General features: G+C 41.3%; 1 pseudogene; it reads right to left on the minus strand.

Moving 5' to 3' along the window:
• Positions 1 to 839: 839 nt before the first annotated feature.
• On the minus strand, positions 840 to 1,598 carry LOC118888590 (annotated as a pseudogene).
• Positions 1,599 to 9,794: the final 8,196 nt, after the last annotated feature.

Below are 9,794 nucleotides of genomic sequence, written 5' to 3' on the forward strand. Positions count from 1 at the left end.
GCAGCCAAAAGTAAATAAATAAATAAAATAAATTTATTTATAAAAAAGCACAAACATCATTTATTTTTGTATTCATCTAGCTCAGTAAAATCTTGCCTCCTGAAGCTAAATATTTTTCCCTCTATGTTTATTTCAACTTTTGTTCCCAAGCAGTTAGGCTTAAAAATTTGTAGATATATACAGTGAGTCTGTGATACATGCTGAATTACTACAGGAACTGCAGCTATAAATTGAACAAATATGGGCGAATGGGCTTGGTCCTAAAGGATGTAAGACTTTGACAGAACCAAATAGAGTGGCAGCACTGCCACTGGTCTTGGAGCTCATGGTACTTGGATTTTAGCACTGATACAGAAGAGACTTCTTAACAGAACTTTTTTGTTCATCAATCTAAAGTATTTCAAATCAATTCATGGTGGAAATCTAATTAAAGGTCAATATAGAAAAATGTTCTTATACTGATATTTAAAAATATGGAGATACCTCAGAATAAGCAATAGTGATAGAGCTAACCAAGTACTTCCTGACATTAGACAAATACAAATATATATATATATATTTTTTCCTTAATAAAGAAATTTATTAAGCTGCCCTCTCAGCACAGCCAGCAGCACGTCCGTCTCCTAATCTGAAGAAATTTATTGATATGGGAAAAGGCTTACATAATAAGAGGGGTAAAAAATTGTATGTGCCAGATAACCTTAACCATACAAAAATAAATAGAAAAAAAGACTGGAAAAAATATACCACAATGTTAAGAGGGGTTATCCATAGCTACTGAGTGTTTTAAAAAGTTTTTTCTTATATTTCTAATCATTCTACAATGACATGTACTAATTTTAACACCCAAAAGAAATTCTTTCAGAAGTGAAAGAATGGCCGATAGCAGGAAATGCTGCAGAGGGGCTAAGCATAGTGTGAATTGAAAAGGAGTCACAGAATTTGGGAACCAGAGGTGGTGTTTCAATAAACGGGGTATCAGACCCCAGGTATTGGGCTTGGATTACGGAGGCAGGCTTGGGTTGAATTGTAGCCCTGCTACTTCACATTTCGGTGACACTGGACACGTAAGTTCTCCAGACGTCAGTTCCTTTGCTGCAAGCCCTGCTACTCCAGTGGGAAATGCTACCAGGCGGTCTAGTGGAGTTATCCATCTACTCGGCACCACGGTCACAGGGACAGAGTAGTACGTCCAGATGAGTGTGACCATCAGGGCAGCTTGCAATATGTAGAAAGGAACACTTATAACCCATTTTATCTTGGCCAACTGAGCTGCTGAGCTGTCCGTGCTTTCACGTGAGTTTTGAGCTTATCAGTCATCTTGTTGATCTTTCTCTCCAGCCTGGCGTATCTGGCACTCGTCCATCATGTTGACGGTGGAGAGCTCCTGCTTCATACCCTGGATCTCTGCTCGCATCTGTGACTCCTGCTCCACGTCCTTCTGCAGCACCCTGGACATGAAGGAGGAGAAGGACGGGAGGAGGATCCTGAGTACATTGCACCCAAACACGAAGCTGAGCACCAGCAGCCAAGCCCAGCGGTCGGCCCCTGCCGCGCTCATCTCGGAGGCTCACGGCGGCGCCAGCTCAGCTAAAACAGCTCCACCTGGGACCAAGCTGACGGCCGCGCGTGCGCAGTGAGCCCAGCGCCCCGCAGAGGCGCGCCGCCGCGCCTGCGCACTGCCTGTTAATACTTAATAATAGTAATAATTATTACTTACATAATACTTAGATTTAGAACTCCCATACCCATTCCTGTCCCCATCTACCCCACTCTTTCCACTCTCATAGCTAACCATTTTATTAGTTTCTGATATATCCTTTCAGTGTTTATACAGATACAAGCAAAAATAAATATATATTTTCATTTCTCCCTTTTCTTATACAAAAGGTAGCATAGTACTGTACACTATTTTGCATCCGGCTTTCTTCACCTAAGTACATCCTGAAGATACAGAGCTTTCTCATTCTTTCTTACAACTTCATATAGTGTAACATTCAATTATATACTATAGTTTTAAAAATCTAATCCCTTATTGGTAGACGCAAGTTTTTTTCCTGTCTTTTGCTATTACAAACAATGAGAAAATGTACATACATTATCCATAAAGTGCAGATATGTCCTTATCGTGAATAAATTTGCAGAAATGAAACTGTTGGCTCAAAGGGTAAATTCATTAAATCTTCATTCCACTTAGAGTTTTAACTGCTGTATGGTGTGAGGAAGAGATGGAACTTTATCTTTTTCTATAGTATAGATAGCTGGTTGTGTCAACACTATTCATTTAAAAAATAAAGTCCATCCTTACCCCACTGATTTGATTTTGTACAAATTTTCTGTATGTATTTGGTTCTATGATGGACTTTCTCTTTTGTCCCATTGGTCTGTCTACTCATGTTCCAGTGACTCGGTGTGTACTTTTTAAATTTTGCAACTTTAGCTCAGCATGGTTTTATTAAGGAGGGTGCAGGTACTATAAGAAAGAGACCCAAGATTGTACACAACTAGTTTAACAAGATAGAAGTTGGTTTCTCTTTTAGGTTAGCAGAGTAGAGGTAAGTGGTCCAGGGCTGGTAAAGAAGCTCTGCCATGTCTGAGTCCAAGGTGGCTGCTTCATCTTCTGGCATCTCTTAGCCAGCAGGATGGGAAAAAGGGCCAAAGGAAAGTATGAACTTTCCCTTTCAGTGTCACAATGTGGAAATGGCTCACAATGATTTCCAGAACTTGGTCACTTGGCCACTCCAAGCCACAAGGGAGATGGGGAAATGTAGTCTCTTGCTGGATAGCCATCTACCTGGCTACAACTTAGGAGTTCTATGAGATAATAGGGGGAAATGGTCTTTACTACAATGGTGACCTGATGCAAAGGACTCCAATGTTGAAGGTAGTGGTGTTAGGGGAAGCCCTGACTGAAACTGCCCACCCTGGCCAGCACCACAGTAACCATTTGCATGAGTTATTTTATGACAGGAGGTCCTGGTAAGGAACACGGAACTAACAAGCCACCACCAACCGGAAGAATTCGGGAAAGGTCAAAAGGAGACGCCAGTCCATATGTCCTACCAACCTCCCAGAATCCTTCTCGCTGGAATCCATCTTGGCTGAGTGATGCATGCACCACCAGGAAGGACCCTGAGTCAGAACAATTGGCCAGAGACAATCCAGAAACTAATCCCATCACCATAAAACCTGAGACTGTGAGCCACATGGCAGAGCAGTCCTCCTGGGTTCCCTTACCCTGCTGCTCTCCGGCGGGCGCCCCTACCCAATAAAGTCTCTTGCATTGTCAGCACGTGCCTCCTCGGACAATTCATTTCCAAGTGTTAGACAAAAGCCCACTCTTGGGCCCTGGAAGGGGTCCCCCTCCCTGCAACAGTGAGGCACTGTAACCTGAAGAATGGCATAAACTCTTCCCTCCAGGGGACTAATGCAAAGGTGTCTAGGGTTCATATAGGCTTTACCTTCCTGCCCTCACAATTTTGGTGTTTTTTTCCCTCAGAATCATATTTATTGTTTGTTAGAGCTCCTCTCTCTCTGTCTCTCTGTCTCTCTCTGTCTCTCTCTCTGTATGTGTTCTCATATGTGTGTGGGTTTTTTTTTTTCCTTTTACTTGTTCTTTTCTCATTGCTTTACTCACATGTCCTTGGAGATATCAATCTTTTTCTGAGGCAACTCTTGGGGCTTGTTAATGAATTAATTGGCAAAAAGAGGCCTCCCAGAGAACAAAAACAGGAACCTGTTTATACCTCTGAACTTCCTACATCCCTTTCCTTGTTATCCCACTTGAATGTGATAAAGAATGGATAGCTTAAGTGGCCCAAATAAGTGACCCTTTTACATTTGCCGAAGATGAAGTTTGCATATGAAATGAGATCTGGGTTATAGAGACTGCTAAGCTAAAGGACAGGGATAAAGCCAAAAAGAAAAGATCCTAAAGCCTTAGGGAGACCATATTAACTAAACTGGAATACTTTAGAGAGTGAAAGGAGGCACTAAAGCAATTCAGTATATATGAAATATTTACCTACTGATCAACAAATTGGCTTTATTATATTGGTAGGCTATAAAACAGTTCTGTTAAAAACTAATTTAAAAAATAAAATTCTTGGGCTTCCCTGGTGGCACAGTGGTTAAGAATCTGCCTGCCAATGCAGGGGACACGGGTTCGAGCCCTGGTCTGGGAAGATCCCACATGCCGCGGAGCAACTAAGCCCGTGAGCCACAACTACTGAGCTTGCGCGTCTGGAGCTTGTGCTCCGCAACGGAAGAGACCGCGACAGTGAGAGGCCCGCGCACCGCGATGAAGAGAGGCCCCCGCTCTCCGCAACTGGAGAAAGCCCTCGCACAGAAACGAAGACCCAACACAGCCAAATATAAATAAATAAATAAATAAATAAATTTATTAAAAAAAAAAAATAAAATAAAATAAAATAAAATTCTTTCTAAAAATAAAAACAACATATACCACTGTACATTAAAGCAAAAAACACTTACTTATGTTGATTATCTGAACATTAAAAAATAACACAAGCAGAATTTTTTTGCTATATACTCACATACTTTAATCAGTTTCTTAGCCACACCTGTCTCTAACACCACGTTACCAATATTTTTCTGAAAACATAGGTTTTTCCAATATGGTCGTGACGTTTTAAATTTTTTCATAAAATTGCCTGCAATTTGTTTCACAGTTGCATTTTATGGTTAATAAATTTGAAAATGCAAACATCTTCAATTGATTCTTCTCATCACAATGTTTTTAACTGAGAAAACACCCTCTACAGGAGAAGAAAAAAATTCTACTAAATGGAAAACATTCTCAATACTAATATTTTTATTAGAAAGTATATATACTTCAGCTCAAATATATTCACAGGTTCTGTCTTTTTGCCTCCATTCAGAGTACCTCTCCTTGACTAATGTTTTTATAAGACAAAATCTTGTCCATTAAGTTATCTCTACTTTTAATTCCTTTGACTGTTTTGACAAATTTAGATACTGCAAAATTTTAGGATGTCTCAACTTCATTCCATTCTGGAGCAGAATATCAAGTTACCTAATTAAAAATAGAATCCCCATCAAAAGATTTTCTCTACAGGTTGAGATATCTCTAAGAACAGTTTGATATAATTTCAAAATCAAATGTTGTACACCATGAAGGCTTCTCATTCTCCAGTCTTCCTTGACTCTTTCTATAAGTGTATGTATTAGCTCTTGGTGTCATAGGTTGGTATATTAGTTTTCTATTGCTGTGTAACAAATTTAACAGTTTAAAGCAACACCCATTTATTATCTCACAGTTTCTGTAAGTCAGGAGCCTGGGCTCATATTGGCTGGGTAATCTGCTCAAAGTCTCACCAGACTACAATCTAGATGTTGGCCAGGGTGGCAGTCTCATCAGAGGTTCAACTAAGGAAAGATCCACTTTTCTCAGAATGTTGGCAGACTTCATCTCCTTACAGTTGTAGGACTGAGGTTCTTGTTTTCTTGCTAGCTATTTACCAACAGCTGCTCTCAGCTCCTAGAGGCCACCCATAGTTCCTTTCCATGTGACCCTCTCCATAGTCCCTTTCACAATATGGCAGTTTACTTCAAAGCCAGCAAGGGAGTCTCTCTAGTGCATGCCAGCAAGAGGGAGTCTTATATCTACATTGTAACCTAATCATAGGAGTGACATGCCATCATCTTCAGCATATTCCATCAGTTAGAAGCAAGTCGCAGGCCCCACTCACTCAAGGGGAGAGGATTATACAAAGATGTGAATACTGGAAGGTGAAGATCATGGGAGTCATCTTAGAATTCTTCCCAAGGTTCCCTGGGAAACAGACTCTGAGTTTGAGATTTGTGTGCAGGTGGATTATTGGGGGCTGCTTTTGGGAACAACACCTGTAAAGGAGTAAGGAAATCAGGATTGGATAGAGAGGGAGAAGCTGCAAAGAGGTCGCAACCAATCTCACAGACTGAGATGGTCCTTCAGAAATGTCCTGAAATGAAGCAAAGAAACTAGGCCTTTGTGACCTTCATTGAGCAATCACTGCATGTGGGCTGCCCCTGAGAAGGGGGCATGACCTTAGGCAAGGCAGCTCCCTTCAACACAGGACAATTTCTGAGGAGGTACTCAGTTGTGAGCAGTCGGCAACCAATATTCCCAGCAGCTAGGAATGAGTGCCTTAGTTCTGAAGAGGGGGTTCTGAGTGAAATGTCACATCGCCATTACACTTGGTTAACCATAAAATCTCCTTAATTAGTACATATATTTCCCAACTACTATGAATAAAATTTAGTTGAATTTATAACAACAAGAGTGTTCTAAGGGTTCGGAACTGTATTGGCAGGTGAGTCAATGAGGGAGGGGCTACTCAGAAAAAAGTGGTGGTTTTGATATATAATGTCAAGGGTGGGTGAAGGGGATAGAATTTGGTGGATGAGAGCTCTTTCATGTCTTTAAATAGCATGCAAAATATCATGCGGGTCCAGGCTAAGACATTAAATCCCCAAAGCCAAACATATATTTCAGTAAAATATAATAGAATAAGAGCAAAAGCAGGTTGAACTTTATTTTTTTTCGAAAATTTAATTCCACTGCTGCTTTCCGAAATTTTTTTTTAATGAATTAATTTATTTTTGGCTGCATTGGGTCTTCATTGCTGCGTGCGGGCTTTCTGTAGTTGTGGCGAGTGGGGGCTACTCTTCGTTGCAGTGCGCAGGCTTCTCATTGCGGTGGCTTCTCTTGTTGTGGAGCACGGGCTCTAGGTGCGCGGGCTCAGTAGTTGTGGCTCGCGGGATCTAGAGCACAGGCTCAGTAGTTGTAGTGCACGGGCTTAGTTCCTCCGCGGCATGTGGGTGGGATCTTCCCAGACCAGGGATTGAACCCGTGTCCCCTGCATTGGCGGGCGGATACTTAACCACTGTGCCACCAGGGAAGCCCCTGAATTTTTAAAATATTTATTTATTTTGACTGCACATGGTCTTAGTTGTGGCATGCGGGATCTTTAGTTATGGCATGCAGACTTCTTTAGTTGTGGCATGCGAACTCTTAGTTGCAGCATGCATGCGGGATCTAGTTCCCCAACCAGGGATCGAACCCGGGCCCCCTGCATTGGGAGCGCAGAGTCTTACCCACTGGACAACCAGGGAAGTCCCAGGATGAACTTTAATAGGGGAAAAAAAATCTAAAGTCCTCTCTCTAAGTTTAGAAATTACTTGTATAAATGAAGCAAAGGGTTGCCATGTCCAAAAAGCAGTTCATGTGAAAAATATCTGAGACGTTTAATTTACCACAGCTTTAGCTCTATGGCATGACTGAGAAAAATGATAATGCAACCTTAAGTTGAGTTAATAGAAGTCTACATTATTGTAAATAACAGTTCTAGTGTACCCTGTGCTAATCAGACCTCATCTGTGCCCAGTTGAAGGCAAAGTATTTTATAACACACATGTAGAAAAGTGCATGAATCACAACTATACAGCTCAATGAATTTTCACAAGGTGAACATACCCATATAACTGCTAGAGTGACCAACTGTTCCAACTTCCCTAGGGGTGTCCTGGTTTTAGCACTGGAAGACTTGCATCTTGGGAAACCCCTCTGTTCTGGACAAACTAGATGGTTGGTTACCCTAACCCATCCAGATTAAGACACAGGACATTATCAGCACCCTACGAGCCCTCATATGGATCGTCAGTCACTACCCACTCCTCCTCCCCAAAGGAAACCACTATCCTGACTTCTAACACCATAGATTATTTTGAGGTGCTGTATTTTAATATGAGCACTACAAACTAAAGAGTAGAGGTTAAAACCTCATAGCTCATGGGCTGAATCTAGCTGGTAGATGTTCTGTTTGAGTTATGCAATATTGGCCTGTAGAGCTTTTCCTTTTTTTCCACTTATTTTGTTTGGGGGCCAGTGCTATGAGTTTTAATACAGGTATAGATTCATGCAACCCCTATCACACTCAGAATGCAGAATAGTTCAATTGCCACAAAAATCTTCCTCATGCATCTCCTTTGTAGTCACATATTCCACCGGCTCCTAGTCCTTGGCAACCAATGATCTGATCTCCATGCCTCTAGCTTTGCCTTTTCCAGACTGTCATACATTTGGAATCTTACACACCATGAAACTCATGAGTGTGCCTTATTTCATTCAGCATGATACCCTTGAGGTTCATGCAAGTTGCTGCTTGTATTAATAGTTCATTCCTTTGTATTGCTGACCAGTATTTCAATGTATGAACATACTTCAGTTTGCTTATCCATTCAAGGACTTCTGCATTGTTTTCAGTTCTGAGCAATTATGAATTGTGCTGCTATAAACATGTATGTACAGGTTTTTGTGTGAACATAAATCTTCATTTCTCTAGGGTGAATACCTGGGTGGGGGATTGCTGGGTCATATGCTAGGTATAGGTTTAATTTTATAGGAAACTGCCAAGCTGTTTTCCAGAGTGGCTGTACCATTTTGCACTTCTACCAGCAATGCAGGAGAGTTCCAGTGGAGAGTTCTGCATCCTTGTTAACACTTGGTATTATTATTTTTCTATTTATTTTAGCCATCTTAATAGATATAAAGTTGCATCTCATTGTGGGTTTTTTAAAAAATGTTTTTAATTTAATTAATTTATTTTTGGCCACGTTGGGTCTTTGTTGCTGTGCACGGACTTTCTTCTAGTTGCAGCGAGCGGGGGCTGCTCTTTGTGTGGTGCGCGGGCTCCTCATTGCGGTGGCTTGTCTTGTTGTGGAGCACGGGTTCTAGGCCCACGGGCTTCAGTAGTTGTGGTGTGTGGGTTCAGTAGTTGTGGAACGTGGGCTCTAGAGTGCAGGCTCAGTAGTTGTGGCACATGGGCTTAGTTGCTCTATGGCATGTGGGATCTTCCCGGACCAGGGCTCGAACCCGTGTCCCCTGTATTGGCAGGTGGATTCTTAACCACTGTGCCACCAGGGAAGCCCCTCATAGTGGTTTTAATTTGCATTTCCCAAATATCAAGTGGTATTAAACATTTTATCATGTGCTTATTTGTCACCTGTATATTCTCTTTAGGGAAGTGTCTAAGTCCTGTGACCATTTTTTAAAAATTGAGTTTGTTTTCTTACCATTGAGTTTTGAGAGTTCTTTATATATCATGAATACAAGGTAACAGTGACTGCAACAAATGGCTTCTCATAGCTCTTAGGATAAAAATCACATCTTCATCATGGTTATAAGCCCACAGGATCTGGTCTCTCCTTACCTTGCCTCACCGGTATAATTTTAGACCTCTCTTCCTTCCACTCTATTTTCCAGCAACACTGGACTTTTTATATTGTCTCAGGCTCTTTCCCATTTTAGGATCTTTGCATCTCTGATGCTGCTTCAGATCTGTAGTGGATAAAGCTTTCTGATCTTTTTGAGCTTCCATGTTCTCATCTGTAAAATAGAGATAATAAGAGTACCTACTTCAAAGCTTTTGTGAGTCATAAATGAGTCATGCACGTTCAGTCCTTAGCACAGTGTCTGGCATACAGCAAGCACTCAATAATTGGGAAGTATTATTAAATTCAGTGTGTCAGATTGTATGCTTGTTTTGCTTTCTTTGCTGACACCCTTGGTTGCTATTCTATCTTACCCAAAAGGAATTGCTTCCCACTACCACAGTAGCCCAGGCGGAGTGAAATAAGCGCTAAATATATGCAGAGCTGATCACCGGGAGGCCAGAAGGCCCATCTGGGCCTCAAATGCAGACTCAGTTGGAAGTAACTCCATGAAGATTTCCCAAATATACATTGACAGGATTAAAAGAAACCAAGCTTAT

The sequence above is a fragment of the Balaenoptera musculus genome, chromosome X, assembly GCF_009873245.2.
Source record: "Balaenoptera musculus isolate JJ_BM4_2016_0621 chromosome X, mBalMus1.pri.v3, whole genome shotgun sequence".
Lineage (NCBI taxonomy): Eukaryota > Metazoa > Chordata > Mammalia > Artiodactyla > Balaenopteridae > Balaenoptera > Balaenoptera musculus.